This window comes from Malurus melanocephalus, unplaced genomic scaffold (assembly GCF_030028575.1).
Source record: "Malurus melanocephalus ecotype Western Australia unplaced genomic scaffold, MMel_1.1 scaffold_13, whole genome shotgun sequence".
NCBI lineage: Eukaryota > Metazoa > Chordata > Aves > Passeriformes > Maluridae > Malurus > Malurus melanocephalus.
Window position 1 is genome coordinate 1,663,147 of NW_026623245.1, and position 16,298 is coordinate 1,679,444.

Below are 16,298 nucleotides of genomic sequence, written 5' to 3' on the forward strand. Positions count from 1 at the left end.
CAGTTGAAGTCTGATGCTGTACTAGATTTCAACCAGTTTGGTTAAAATAAGAGCTTCTTCCTGGAAATATAAACCATCTGAGGAATAGACAGCCTTTCTGATATTCAGAATCCTAGCTGGAATATATACTGTTCTGATTAAACTGTGTCAGTGCAGTTCCTTGATCTGGCTAGGAGGCAATATAAAAATGCCAGAATTCAAATCCAGTATCATCCAGAATATGCTGGAGACAGTTTTCAGCTCTAGTTTTGGCTTCCTGTGAAGCCTTGTGCAAATCATTTAGTCTATTTCTTGGTGTACTCTCTGTCTGTGAAATGAGGAAAAGATGTGATGCTTGCCCAGGGAAATGGAGTTGGGTGCATTCACTTACCTGTCTAGAATTTCCGAGACAGTTAACTCTCTTGGAGACTCAGATCCCTTTAAAGTCCAGGAGTTTGGATGCTTGTCTGTGAGGCTGCCTTCAGGCCATGGGCACTCACCACCCACTCAGCTGAAAGGAGAATCAGGCAGAATTTCATCTCCTGCAGGATTCATGGATATGGATGAGTAAAAACTCTGTGCCTTCTCTTTATCCTCCCTCCATGTAGGAAATCCATTTCCCTTCCTCCATCAGCTCTGAGAAGGGTAAATGTGGGTTGATATGAATGGAAACCCTGTGTGTGACCAGCATGGATTTCTAACTGGCAGGTCAACTGCAGCAGGCTATTCAAGCCCTAGTTTTAATTTTTGCAGTTTTCTAGCATTGYATATAGCTCCAGATTCAGTGAATTAATTTGAATATTTTACATTTTCTTAAGAGGACTTTATTCCTATTTGTCAACGAGTGCTGAAGACCTTCAAGGCAGACATTTGTGTTTGAAACCCTCAACCCAAAGCTTTCTGCAGAGCTTTGTGAGCCTAATCCTGATGGTGTTGTGATCTTTCAGCACAACCAAACTGAGACCTCTCAGAAATGCTGTGGTGAAAGAGAACCTTGGATGAACAGATTTGTGAGGCAGAACTCTTGCTAAAGACTACCTTGCTTTTTACAATTCAGGAACATCAGGATCAGTAGATAAATTAAACAATAATTTGGTTTCATAAGCATCTTCCCAACACTCTTAATTTGCTTTTCCTTTCTTTCTCTTTTGAGAAAAAAAGTTATTAATACTGGAAAAGCAGGAGCATTTCTTATTTATATTGTGTGGAGGTTAACTTGGCAAACAACCTGCTCAGTTAATCTATTAATTGTTGTCTACAGTTTTCTTTTCTGCTCAATATCTGCCTGGGAATACTACAGGACRTATATATGAGAGCATTTGAATTCCCTGGGATATTAAGCTTAGTGCTTGTCTATAAGCTGTCATACARAAAGCAGAATCAAAATACCAGAGGGGATTTTCCTCTCTGTGAGATTGATGGGGTTATCCTCTCACCCCTCTTTGCAGATACATGTGGTTGAAAGGGATCAAAATTCTGGAAAAGGCTKGAAGATGATACCACTGAAAGCTGGCACAGAAAAGCCCATAACCCYGTATGCTCCCAAAATATGCTCTGCAGAAGTTTTACCACATCAGGGAAAAGCTCAGTTCTGGGAGAGAGGCAGTGGGAACACCACATCTCCAAGTCATTGAGGTGGAGTGGCTGCAGAACAACCCCAACATGTAATTAGTGTAATAGACTAACACATTACTTACTATAAATTCAYTTTAAATCATGTGTAACACAGGGATTCTTTTTTTTCAATTAATCAGTTCAAGTTCTCATTTCCTGGAAGGCCAGAGCCCTAGCAAATTAATTCCTGCTTATTCACCCATTATTGTGCTTGAAGGACTGTTATAATTTAGCAGTGATAAAGGCCCAAAATAACCTGATGGATACAAAAAAACCCCAATCCCTCTCTCCAGCCCAGTGCAGAGCAGCTCAGAGCAGTTCAGTTCACTCTCTTATGTCACTCAAGAAACCCCAGAGCTCTGTTTGGCCAACAATAGTCTCAGTGTGTCAGGAGCTGTGGGCCTCTTTGGCACSGCAGCTGCAGGTCGTAAATGCAGTTCTGGAGATTAAGTTATTAAATTGTGCTTCTCTGGAGGCTGCACAACAACTCCTGAGGTATTGCCTCCTGTCCCCAAGGCAGCCAGGTGGCTCCCAGGGCTGTCAGGTGCTGCATGGATCACACGCCCAAGAGCATTCCACGTGAGGATTTGTCCTCAGCAACGTTGTGGTTTGCCATTTCCTCTTCCAGCCAGCCAAGGAGTGTTTGCTGCTGTGGGCTCCCACTCTGCAGAGGGCTCCCGAAGGTTGGTGTCAGTGGTTTGCTGAGCAGGAATTCAGTGAACATCAGGCAAAGGAGAGGTAGATGCTTTAAGAAAAGCGCTGGCTGCTTTGTGGAGACCAAGCCACACTTGGAGCTCTGCTCTGTCCTCATGCCTTTCCATGCATTTATAAAATTCCAACAAGAAGAGCAAGAGGCYTATGGGAAAAGTCACTTGCCTCAATGCAAAGGAGGACAGTGTATTTACCTACTCAGTGTCTTACTAGCACTTATTGCCAGACTGCCTATTTATTACCTTTAATTCAATTTTATGTAGAAAAGTTTTTTGATTTCCAGCTCTCTTACTGTTGGAAAAAAAGTGCTAAGAAGTGCTAAAAAAGTGCTTTCTCACTACAGTGTTTGACAGCACTTTAAACAGTGAGCTGTGGTTGTAGAAATTTTGACTTCTAGAAGCAATAATTAGAATGTTTCAGAGTTTTAGGGCTTGGTCATTTCTGTTCACATTCATCTTTCATTTTTCAGATGTAGATCTCTTAATAGAGCTTTTACCATAGAAATTCCACCTCTGCAAGAAAACACCAGAGCAGAAAAAGCAGAATTGATTGAGCTTAAATCAAAGCAGAGCTCTTGGTTCAACATTTTGTCAGCAAATTGTGGCTGAGTTATTAATTATCTGTCTCAGTTWTTAAGTACCTGGAATCTGTAAATCTTTCAGGAAGGCCTTTAATATACAAATCTCTGAATCTTACTGGAGCTCCTGACTGGTATCTCTGAGGAAGCTGTGGACACATGGAAACATGTCATCCTGAAGATGAATGATTTAAGTCTGTTGAAGCAGATTGTTTGATTGTGTGATTGTAAAATAGCTTTTTTGGCACTTGATGCTGTAGGACTAAGGGTCAGATTCTTTCTCTGCCTTGCACTGGAGATGCATCAAAACTTGTGTGGTCTGACTGCAGTAGGTTGGGGATCTGTTCCATTTTTGTGGGTAACCRTGCATGTAGGTTTTGAGGACAGGTTCTGTAGTTGCTGATAAATTCTTTGCTATTTTAAGGGAAGGGTACAAAAACAGAGGAGGTGGCTTTGGTCTTAGGACTGTGGCACTGCAGTTATTAAGAAGAGCCCTTCCATGTTATTTCCCATGCTTTCCTTCAGTGGATTCAAAAGGACATTAGCCAAAAGCAAAAGGAAAAACAGAATATTTTTTTCTCTGAAGGTAGAGGATTGAGGKGGTTTACAACATTCCTTTAGGGCTAATAATGATTCAAAGTGAAYAGCCATTTCCATGTAGGAAATATCAGTGGCATTTCTTTGGGTAGGATTACTCCAGGTTCTTCATTCCGTTCGTTTTCAACTCCAACAGGGCTCTCGTTATTAGTAAAAGCCTTCTATAGGGTGGAAAGGTGTCTGGAAGGCCTGAAGTGTAGCAAGTTGAGGTGTTCATAGTGGTTTAAAGGGCTAGAACACACTTTGTTGTGTAAATTTAGCAGCACTAGGGGAAGGACAGGATCTTCTCCACAGCAAAACAAATCTTTACTTTGGTGGATTAACAGCTTCTTACTTTTTGAGACAGTTTTTTAGTGTGAGTCTGAGGAAAAAAAAGTTCTAATACAATACTTCATTTGGAGTCAGGAGACCTCCTTTCACTGCACTGCTGCCTTTTCAGAATGAATTCCCAGTGTCAGGCAAAGAATCATGGAGGCATGGAAGAAAGTGGAATGGATTTATTTGCAGTAACTTTTATTAGAGGAAAGCTCTTGACTTTTCCAGGAGAAAATGAAGATCACACAAATTTCCTTCACAAAAAGATAGGGTTGTTTTTTTGTCCACCTTGAGATCTGAATGAAATCTTTATTCCCAGTTGGCAATGTGTGACAAAGCATACCTTTGGTAACAGGCTGCAAAAGGAATTAATCATCTGGTGAATTTATTAACAGCACTAATARATTAGAGCTCTCAGGGATCCTCTGTAGTTTTACTGCTTGCATTTAGAAGTATGTGAATGATATAAATGTATTAAAAGATGAGATGTTTGCTCACAATTTAACTTCTACTTCTCAAGCTATCAGTTGTTTACTGGTCTGGACCAATGAAGTGCTAAAAGCTAAATACTGTGAAATGTTAAACTTTGATGAAAGATATGAAGACAGAAACYGTTTCTTTTGCCAACACTGTGGTCAACAGCAGTGCCCTGACCTGATTACTTAAGCTGATGTTTTTCCTAAATCTGTCATGAATCAGTAATTATCAAGTTTTGCAATACTGAATGATTCTCTTGTGAATAGCAAAATTATTTGTTATTGTAGGTTGGTATTTTCTAAAAAGAAGTGTTCAACTCTTGCATCTGCAACCTCTATACTGTATGCTTGGCTTTTTTTTCTGCCTGAAGAACTGTGGAATGCCACAACAAATCTCCTGAAGAGTTTCACAAAATGTGAGGAGAATTTGATCTGGCCTAATCTGGAAGTGACCCCTCTGGTGTCTTATAAAATAAACTTTCGTGTCAGTGTGTTTTTCTAGTCACGGTTGGAAGATTTCCAGTACAAGTATTTAGTTAGGGCTTGACTTGTAGGGCTTCTAAATAGGAAAAGGAACTTGTACAACATATTGTTTTTATTAGTGGGATGTTCTCATAGCAATTTAATATGGCAGTGCCAGAGAAATTTCCCTTTTGCTTTGCACTAAGTTTCATGCATTAGTGTGAGGTGGGTGTGCATGGGGTCAAAGGAGGCACCAGGTCCCTGAATGAGACTGGAAGTTCAATCCATACTTCCCATGACTCTGGTGGCATAACACTAACAGCTGCCTTTGGAGCCCTAGTAATCCTTGCAGCTCCTGGCTGGGTTTTCTGAGAAATGAGACCAAATTAGGGGAATTTATCAGAGAAGGTGAATGATAGATGTGGTAAAGTGATGTGTTGTCTGTTTAGTCATTTCAACAGCAAAGATGGGATGGCAAAACCGCTGTGTGGGGCTTATTTGATGGATGTTTTGAGCTCTGTCCATGTAGATCTGTGGCTACCAGCCTGTGGAAAATGGACTGCACTTCAAGCCATATGAGAAGGCACTGTGGAGCTGCCATCCCTGGATCCTGGTCCAGGGAATGCCACTGAGGATGTGGTGAGTGGGACTGTACTCTCTGTGAGCTTCCTGGCAGCAGTCAGGGGAGAACGTGCAAACAAGCAAATCTAAATGCACATGTTCATGTCTAACATTGGTGGAGATTTATCCAAATGATAGGGGAGTTGATAGCAGGAAAATGAAAAAGAAGAAAAAAAAATGACGAAATTTGAACCATCTACTTCTTTTCGAGTGAAAATTGCTTAACTTAGATTTGTGGTTTTAAGTAAACGTGCACATTAAAAGAATGTTGACCTTTAAAAACATGGGTTTAGATGATTTGCTGTTGTTGCTGGTTAAAGCATATGCGCTTGCAGGCAGCAGAAAATACCATAAGCCTGTGAGATTGGGAATGCACCATGGAAACAAACAGCACCCTGGCAAAATAAAGAGATGTTTCCTCAATGGATCTCCTTTAAAAAGTCTGCTCAGCAGAGTTCTTTCTGAACTCAGCACTCAGGGATACTCCATACATCTCAGAGAAAAATGCACAGCAAAATGGGGAATTAAACGGTGTCACCGTGCTTATCTGTAAAACAAAGGAGGCTTTTATGAGAGTCTTGAGCCGAAGTGATAAGTTGTGGATCTCTTGTGCTGGAACGCGATGAAATTAATTCCTGCGGGAAAYAAGGAAAAGGATCTAGAAATGTGGTGCTGCCCTCCAGTGGCAGCGTGAGGGGGCTTGTCTCCAGTGCTCACAGGATGTTGGCTGGAAGGTGAACAAAAACGTGCAAATATGTCTGAAARGACTCGGTAGTTAAGTTCAAATATCAGGGCAGCAGTGGAGAAGAGGGGATATTASACAYAGAAGAACTTGCCCATGKCTGGAGCTGTCTGGTGGCTTTTCAARGGTTATTCTCATCTAGAAGAAAGAMCCCTTCTCTGCATGCTACATTAATCTTCTTCACTTCTAGTTTGCAAAGTCTCCTGCTCTAGTTCATTAGGAAAGGAGTGTTCATGGATGAAATGAGCCAAAATTATAAAACCTCTGAATAGACTCACCTTAAAAAGGAAGATAATGTCTTTATGGAGAGTGCCAGCATAGTCTAACATGCAATTAAACTAATTTTCCTCTTGTTTAAACTGTGGTAATAACTCCCTTCCACACCCCTTAAGTCAGTTTRCTTCTTTAACATATCATGAAAGAGAAAAGTATCAGTTATATAAGTGATATAGCAAGCTGTAACACACCTGTATTGTGTCCTGTGTGAGGCCAATCTGTTGGCCTTGTCAAAGCAATTACCTGGCCCTCTCTATTATTAGGGAAAGCACAGTTAGCACAATATTATGGAATGTCCACAAAGCTGTCTTTCCATGTGATCTTAGCAGCAGTGGGAATGCTTAGGGAGGGTTAAACTTTTCTGTCCTGGTGTGTTTTCCGAAGCTGCTGCTCTATCTTCATCTTCTATGCAAAATATGGTTTCTGTTTCCATTTGGTTAAAGTTGTGTAAGACATATTCAGGAAAAGAGTCTGAGCTTGGAAAGACTAGRATCCTAAATGCAACCATTTGTCTTAAGGTTCAAGTTCTGGGAATGCGAAACTGTTTCAGATTCGCTGAGTGCACCAAGGGGGATCTGGGAGGKGCTGTGTTACTCCAATGTTTTTTGAGATGACAGCGGATACCTGTGAGGGAGAACAGTGAGATTTAGAGGGGAAGGGTATGAAAGGTTCTTGTTGAAAAGTTTCTTTGTGTGTATTAATATCAGTGTGGRTAAAAGAAGAAGTAAAGGTAACATTGATTGCAAAGAGTTTTGATCAATGTTTGCTGCCCATGCAGTCTTCAAAAGACCCAAATGAGAAGGAGGACTTCTTCTGGGGGAAGTCAGTGTAATAGGCAGAGTCTAAGGAGTGCCGATAAATCAGGCTTCCTTTTATCCATGCTTTTGTTGCAACCCTTTCATGCTTATCAGCATATCTCTCTCCTATTCATGTTTTCTACAACCTCTTTTGTTCTGCTCTTAATGAAAGCAATGCTGCTTAGAAGGCAAAAATCAATTTCTGTGGGTGCAGAAGCCCTGGAAGTATGGACAGACCTATGAACACACACGTACCCGCACACAAACACACACACAGACACAGACACAGACACAGGCTATGCAATTGCAGCTATGTGAGAGCCTTTCTGGCAGCACCTGCTSTATTTCCATGGCTTCTGCAGATGCTTCTCTGCTAAACTACACAAAGCAGATGCTGCTGCAGGTTATCTTATTTCTGGCATTAGGAGGAGCCTCTTTTAATATGTAACCAGGAAGCTGAGGCTGGTGCAGGAGACCACAGTCAAAGACCTCTCTCCAGAAACTCCTGGCCTTCTCTAAGTTGCTGTGAATGAGCCAAAATCTCTTCCTTGGTGGGTTAATGCTTCACTCATCTCAATGACTGTTCCCCTCCAAGGGATACTTTCTTCTTCCTTTCTAAGGTAAGGTCAGACATTGTGTCTCAATTCCATTGGTCAGAGCATGCTTTGGCCTGTCCTAAATCTGTTTGAATGCAGAGGCTGACTGTAGTATCTGACACTGATTTTTGATGTAGGGAGAGCCAGATGCTCTGCAGAAACTGCTCAGTGATTTTGTAGACACTTGGAGGGAAGCTGATGAAAACTTCCAGTGATAATTATGTCCAGTTATCCAATTACAGCCAGGGAGTTGAATATCATTTAATTCATGTAGATGTTAATTCATATAGATGCTAATTGATATCCTATACTGATGTACATGTAATATTTTTATAATGATAGCCTGAGGCTCTAAAGCTTCTCAGACTTCTGATCTTAGAAGATTAGATTGAAGTACACTACAGCTGAAGCTACTACATATGAAATAACAGTGAAATACTAATTTGWTAATATTTTGTTACATCTGTCCCTTCATATGGGATATTTTGTGCCACATTGCAGAGTACAATATATGCAGGAGTAGTTGTTGCTTTCCTTGCTTTTCCCATCTGTCTCATCCCCCCTAACCCCACCTGACTCCCTAGGKTTCAGTGTTGCCCCTCTGTTACTTTGGTTCAGTTCTTCTGATAGATTTTAGTTCAGCAGGTAGTTTGRGATATTTCAAACAGAAGGAAAACACTGAACAGAGGAGCTCTGTGCTTAGGGACATCTTCACCTTTCATCAAGCCTTCCAAAACTGCTCTGAGGCTGGAATGTGAATGGTTCCTCTGGTGTCTGTTTTATTTTTGTGAGATACAATCTGTGTCAAGGATCTTCCCCAGACTACCTGCGGAGATTAATTTGCATGAGAACCACACTTGCAGCATCCTTCTGGCATAGAGTAGAAGACAGAGCAGTTGGATCTCTCAGGAAGTTCCTGTTGCCCTGTAGGTACAGAGCCAAGAACATAACTTTGCTTCCCAGCACAGACATTTCCTCTCCTGTTCCAGGGGGAGCGTAACCCCTGCAGTGGAGCTCACTGCCAGTTCAGCAGTGCAAAGCTGCGAGCGGCAGGAGCTGGGAGCTGTTTTCCAACGGGCTTGGCAGATCCCCACAAACACCAGGTATCTGTCGAACTGAATTTGCCAGTTCCTCCAGCTGCCCTGGGGAGCTTGTAAGCTCCTTGAGCCTCATTCCTACCCGCATGGAWGTTACAAGACGTGACTGCTCTGCCAACAGGGCTGGTAAATTCCAAGAAGCCCAAATACTGGATTCACAGAAATTACARCCCTGCTGACCACACTGGTGGAAGCAGAAATATTTTGGAGTTTCATGAGCCTTAGCTGTTTCTCCATGTCATTTACAAGTTCCAGTTGTGCATCTGCGTAAAAAGGCTTTGGCACAGGCAGCSAGAGCTTTCCACGGTTGCAGTTGCAGCCAGCACAGTGCACAAGCAGCTCTTGGAGCCTTTGCAGTGCTGATCGTTTCTCAGCAGAGCTTGTAAACCTGGTGGTCTCTGGCCAGGGTGGTTTGGACAGTGTCCCTCCTGTTGATTTAGCAACTTCAGGGATGGGATATCATCTAGCACATCWCTAATGACCTTGTACTTTTATTGGAGCCTAAAATTAATGATTCAGAGAGATAATAAATTCTGCCTSTCAACCAGCAAGTTTGGAAATCTTTCTGCAATATCTTGATGTGGAGGAAGATTGGAAGTAGGAAAGTCAAGTTATCAAATAATGAGTATGTGATTTTTCTACAGAAATATTTAGATGACAACAGTTTCTAACTCCTAACAATGTTTTTCTCTGGTGAGAGACCAGACGTGCTGTATTTTTTTAGATGGCAAAGAGGGGGATTTTAAGTTTTATAAAGTGAGGGTAAATTGGCTAAAATCTTGTCTTACCCTCATGTTTTGTCTCTCARAATTTACAAGTGCCCTATCAACTCTAGGTACTGCATTGAGAAAGACAAAACACTCCAGGTTTCTTAAAAATATCTGACACTTGGAGAATTTGTTAACAAAAGAAATAAGTGCTGAACTTTTTTATGAACAGCAGGCATTACATTACATCAACCATTTGGACCAAAGTGTTCTAAATAACCTTGATGTCTTATCCCTTCATGCTCTGTAGACACCACTGAGGTAGAAACAGCTATTTTTTGTAAGTGTATAAAATGTACAAGTTGAATCTTCTCACTTCATGACATTTGGAGCCTGGACTTTGCATCTCTGCCATYCTTTCATTGTTTTTTAAGTGTGTAGTTAGAAATGTAAGTGTTCATCTGTAATGTAAATTGATGCAAACCAGTAGAATATGTGATATACATACACACACATACATACACATATAAACATGGCTGCTACAATAGATTGGAAAGCAGCAGGAGAAAATGAGAAGTTTGTGTTTGGTATATAATATGGTGTATGTACCAAATAAGCAGAGTAAGACAAATTTATCCAGTTGGGATATTACTTATATCTATGTACATTATCACCTAATATTGTGTCTGTGTCATCAGGCAAGCAATGGTAATGATGGAAAAAGAGATTTCTGGTTGGATCTGCATTTTCAATGCCGTCCTTTGTGTTCTCTTTGCAAACAGAAGCAGTTTTGCTCTGAGGGTATCTCAGTGGAGGCAAGGTCGAAGAAGCTGATCAATCATAGAAAATATTCTAGAAATGCTTCCCTTGGTAGCTGACACATGGGTTGTTAATCAATCCCCTCTCCCTGGAAAAGGAAGCATGGCAATATATCTTTATGTCAGAGCAGTTTTGTGTCCATGGGCTCTCACTCTGGCTCTCCACATCACAGAAGTTGTGCCAGTGGGCCGTCTTCCCTCTGATGTAACTCTTCCTTCAGGATGTTGTGGGCAGTTTGKCTTCTGGGTGGCTGCTCTGCACATGCGTTTTCCATTATATTAGCAGTAAAGTGAACTGGCAGTTGGGAATCTTCTTGCACTCTGACCCCACCCCCCCACCATTGGCACCTCTGCCTCCTGTAATTAGGGACTGAATGAAATTTGCTGGAAGGACCAAGAAGGCAGATTCTACTGATTTGAAAGTTGGCCTTGATGTATGTGACACTGAAGTTAATTTGTCAAAGCCATTGATGACTAAAACTTTCCTCATGTTTTCCCTTTTTGATTAAAGCTAACTCCTACTTTACAACTTTATTACTTGCCTTGTGGATATTTCAAGTATAATGGTTGCAGCTGCTAAGAGAGTAATTAAACTTCAAAGCTTTGTTATTAAAGACTCAGCAMGGACACCCCAAAGCAGAAGAATTTGCAGTTAAGACTATACAAATCCATCCTTAACAAGTCCATAGTGAGTAGGGATTATATAGCACAGGAATAGCATTTGCTATATGGAGGATCCCTGCAGAATCTGGACATAATGAACTGYATGGAGTACAGTGCACAGCTGAATGTTCCAGGATTATGATTCTGGGATTTTCTGTATTTCTTTTAATAGACATGGCTTTGCCTTGAAGGGCGTAGCTGAAAATCATTTCAGATAAGCAGAACTCTGCAATCCAGGATTTTGCCTTCACAGTCATCAGTAAAAAATGTTAGTTGATGTTTCATTCCAAAATAATGAACAAAAGCCTTGATCCTGCTGTTAGATCTGGGTTTATGAATCATCAAAAAGTGCATTAACCTATGTGTGTGGGTGGCTAAACTGCAGTGTGTGCCTCGAGCTGTTGCTCCATCAGGACTGTGGAGTCATCCGAAAGGGTGGACAGCTTTATGCTCTTCCCTGTCTGTGATGAGGAATGGGCCAAGTGGGAGGTGGATTAACCAAAACTGGGAGCCCGTGGACCTCCGTGCTTGTTACTCAAACCCTGCTGCCTCCAATGGGCATATCTGGAGCRCAGCTCTTGGGTGTAACTGATTGCATGAGCCTGATGGAATAAATACAGCATCTAAATCTTTCCAAGCATGCTGTCAGGGGACAAGGGGGCCTGTCATTTAAGACATTTTTGACTTGCTAGGATATTTGGGCAGAAATTCAGAGGATGTGTAAAKTTATCTGGAAGTTTTCACTGGGTCCCCAAATTAGGAATTACAGATTCTCTTTTTTGATAGAATAACCTGTTTCATCACAATCACCTTATTTTCTTTCCTTATTGCCAAGGCTTCCTCCCACTACACATGTTCTATTGTTTCTTTGTTAATTCTCCCATTTCCAGCAGGATTTGTGGAATTGTGTGGTAAAATCTGCACAATTTTTAGGAAAAATCACTGTTTTTCATATGCACATTCAGTTAATTTAACTTAGATTTGCAGCTAAGGTAAAGCTTCAAGGAACCTCTGCTGAACAGAAGTACAAAAAGAAGTGAATCTTTGCTGTAACTGAAACTGTAGAGTTCCTTGCCTCAGGCATTATGGWTGCAGCAGCTTAAGTGGGTTTGGGGGGATACTGAACAGGTTTGTGAAAAATCAATTTGTTAGGGATGCTAAATGCATGGGGACATATGTCCCAGAGAGTTCATGAGCCAGATTGTTGGAAAGCATTTGGGAAAATACTGCTGAGTTTASCTGGTACTTGCACCTTGTTTTACTTACTGCTAAGTGAATTAGTTGGATCTTACCATTGTGATTACTTTTGTTGCAGGGAATGTTTGCCTGATAATTTTTGTATACATAGAGATTCCTAGGAAATATCAGTCTGGATTTTATTGCCTTCAAAAGGAGTGAGATGGCGAGATGGGGGGGAGATTAAACATACTAATATTTAATTAATGGCTTATCAAATGCTTCCTCCTTCTTCTCTCTTCATTCTTGTCCCAGGTCATYCTGTTGTAAGTGAATGTGGTGCTTTATGGTTAAAGCGGAGCATCTCATTTGCACACTTTTCTCTGGTAGAAGCTGAATCAGGGAGTGGAGCAAGTAATGTCATCCCTCAGGGATGACAAAGGAGTTCCAGGGCAAGAACTACTGCATACTCTCTTGGCAGTGAGAATAAGGGAAGTGAGGAGAAATACAGTTAATGCCATTTTCTTGTGGTTGTCACTGYGGGCTGATTAGACAGTAGCTGAACTGGAATAGAAGTGTGAAAGGGGAGGGAAAAAAATGGAGTACATGGTCCCTTTTTTGCCTCCTTAACTTCTTTCTAGTGAGGGAGCTCTGAAGCTGTCCATGAGCATTCAGCCAGGAGGAGGGAGGAGAAGTTATGGAAAAACCAAGTGCGAGGACCCTACCACCTTCTAAAACTCTCTGCCCTGACATTTTGCTGTGAAATGTCATTTTCAAGTGGTATTTCCAACAACTCATCTTTCTGTTTATGTTTGTTCCCATCTTTCTGCAAATCCTCCCTGGAGAATGCACSGACATTGTTGGGGTTCTGRGAAGCTCAGTGGTTTGTTTTCCCTGCAAAGCCATTCYCATCCCTCCCTGAATCAGCTGCATYCCCRCGGGAGGAGGCTTCCTTCCTCCCCGCTTTGGTGGGGTGATGTCTTTGGGCTGTGGCTGCTCTCAATGTGATGTCGTGTGCYGCAGCAGCAGGAGCAGCCGTGGCTCTTCTCTGCTGCAGCAAGTGCTGCCTCCTGACACTGCCTCCCCTGGGGGATCATTAGCAGGGTGGAGGCTCTTTACTTTCCTAGAAACAGGAAGAGGAGAAGAGCCTGTGAGATGGGAGGCCTAAACAATCTAGGATTAGATTACAGTATGAACTCCATGACATCAGCTCCCTTCAATCTTCACACCCATTGGCTTTCTCACGGCATTTCTGCTTAGACTGATCAGGATCTGAAGATAYGAGTAATAAAATGCTAATTCCTTCGTGGTCCAATGGGCCAGAGCTGCTAGTCCCACTCCCCAGGACTGAGAAGTCAGGAATATGGAAAACTGCACATTGAACTGCACAGGTAACTGGATATATCTTACAGGCCAAAATTYAGAGCACTTCAGAACTACTGTCAAGTGATATAGTCACCTTCAAGTCTTGTAAATTAAAACAAAATCTGWAAGGAGTTTAAGGGTTTTTTTAATGCTTTCACAGCTAGCTCCTTTCTGCAGCAGTTATTCCTCACACTTTGTGTGTGCATGGTCTGTGGAACTCTGCCATTCAYTCATGACTGATGTGCTGGATGCATTTTTGGCAGTAGAAAAGGTCATAATAAGTAAAGCAATAAATAAAAACGTTTGGTGGATTTCCCCTGTAATACAACTGTTTAAAAATGATAGGCAATAGCAGGGGAAAAACAAGTGAAAGACCAGTGTTCCTAAGTCTTGGTAGCCTTGAATAATTTTCCCTGGAAGGAAAAAAAAAAGGACCTAAGAAACTCCTTTGGCTTCCTTCAGAACCTTAGTGCCAGCTGGATCTTCATGCACAGGAATCCAGGTTCTGTATAGGGGTTGTAGTCCCAGTTCCATGTGCTCCTGGACAAACCAATGTGTGGATTCTCAGAGGGGCTGAATGAGTTCACTTTCACTGCATGAGATGCAGTGCTGTGACACTGGCACTTACCTTTCTGACCTTACAGACAACATGTGCTTACTCAGGCTCCGTGTCTCACTCCTGGAATTCCTCTTGCCACGAGCCATGTTTCCTGCCTGTGGAAGGTACTCTGTGTCTCTGCATGTTTGGAGGCTTTTGGGCTAGGCAAATTCCTCTCTCSGGGGAATGGTTCACTCTGAGGATTTAACCTGTGGATCTGTGCCAGCATTTCTCGTCTTCAAATACATGGATTGAAGATCTGAATATGAATTTAACTTCCTACCAATGGAACATAATGAAACATGCCTTTGGTTAAAAAAATGCTGACAATTTGTGGGATAGAGATGAGTTTGAGATTCTCATTCTTACTCAAAGTTTGTGGTCAGACTCATCTCTGTGTAGAAKAAAAGAGTAAAACTCATGTGGAGACAGCCAGGAGGTTGCATTTAGAGTTTTTGACCTTCAGGTCTGAATAGGAATAATGAATAAAACAATGTCAGTTGACTCTGCTATATCCTAATTATGTTCTTAGCCATCCCTTGCCTCTCAGAGCGCTGTGGAGGTGATGTCCTGTCTGTCAGACTGCAGGTAAGATTTGCCAGGTTGTCTTTTGGAGCAGTTAGTACCAGCAGGTTCTGTGATAGCGTTGATATCTTGCTGTATATCTTGCTGCTTCAGCTTCAAACTCGTAGTGKTTTTGAGATACTCAGAGATGATCGGAATAGAGATACAAGACCTCCAATGTATCCATGGATGTACCGGAGGGTCCAGATACTTTTCTCTGAGCCAACACTTACTGGAAAATTGTGGTATGAATAGAAACTCKGTTGGTGAGGGCTGTGCTCTGCAGGGCAGGCTCAGATATCTTTTGGAGACACAAGAACCCAAAGAGTCATAAAAGTCTGTCAAATTAATGTCTTATAAATGGCCTTGCACCTGCCCAGGTGTGTCACACTATTAAAATAGGATAGCTTCATTCAGTCCCTGAGGGAATTGTTGCACCTTAATGTTACATGCTGCCCTTCGTTGTGCTCCAATTCCACATGTCTTCTGTTCCATCAGCCAACAAAGCTATTTGCTCCATCAGCAAACAAAGTGTTCCTCTCTCTGCTTTTTCATTTGGTCTCATATAAAAGTACATACAAATCCATAGGTGTATTTTTTGTGCATGTATTGTAATAATACAGAGCAGATTGCAAGTAAATTTGAAATAATTTCAAATAATTTGGAAATCCTTTGGACATAAGTGACTCTTACCATTATCATGATCTTTACATTTTAGGTATGTCTTGTAAGCCTTGTATGAAGAGAAATACATTTTTGAAGGAACTACCTGAGGCAAGGACAGTCCTCTTTTCCTTCCATTTTTTTCTCCCAGTTTGGTTCTAATTGCAGCACCSTAATCTTGGAGGGAGTGAGGTCTCCCACTGAACAGTACCGTACTTTTAGATTTCCCCCTTGAGATAAGGCTGTGTTTTTGTGGAAGAGCTGTRAAGGTTTTGGTAGSATGACAGTTAGGTCCTATGTCACCACCATGATATTGCAGCTGTTCCTGTTAGGAACTCCTGGATGCTTGTTTAGATGCTGAAGGCAATGCATTAGGAACTGATGGTGAGTGATTATTATCCAATCAGTTCCTGATGCAGTATCTGCGACATCAAAAACTCTGCAGTGGTTTTGATTACCTTTTTTTAAATTTTAAACTTCAGATGTTGAGGCTTAACAAGGTCAATGCACTAGAAAGAGAAAAAAAAAAACCCAGCTTAATCGCACCTCTCAGTTTAGTAAATGTATACCTTTTATCTAAAAAATACTAAGAATAAATATTATCAAGAATCACTCTGGGTAGCACTGCTGGAGAACATTGTACATCTTGTGCAAGTGTTACTTTTTAATGATTCAAAACTGTTGTTTGTTGGTTGAATAGTTGAACACAAATTTGTCAGCAAGTTGTGCTTCTCAAAAGGGCAGGAAATGATGTAGGCCTGGTTCAGCAGGGCGAGTCTGCAAATTCACTGTGTGTGAGTTGTGAAATTCAGGAGAAATTCTAACCCTGTGCTAGCGTGGGTGGGCTTTCTGTATGCAGCACTTTGGCAGGGAGGATACAGACC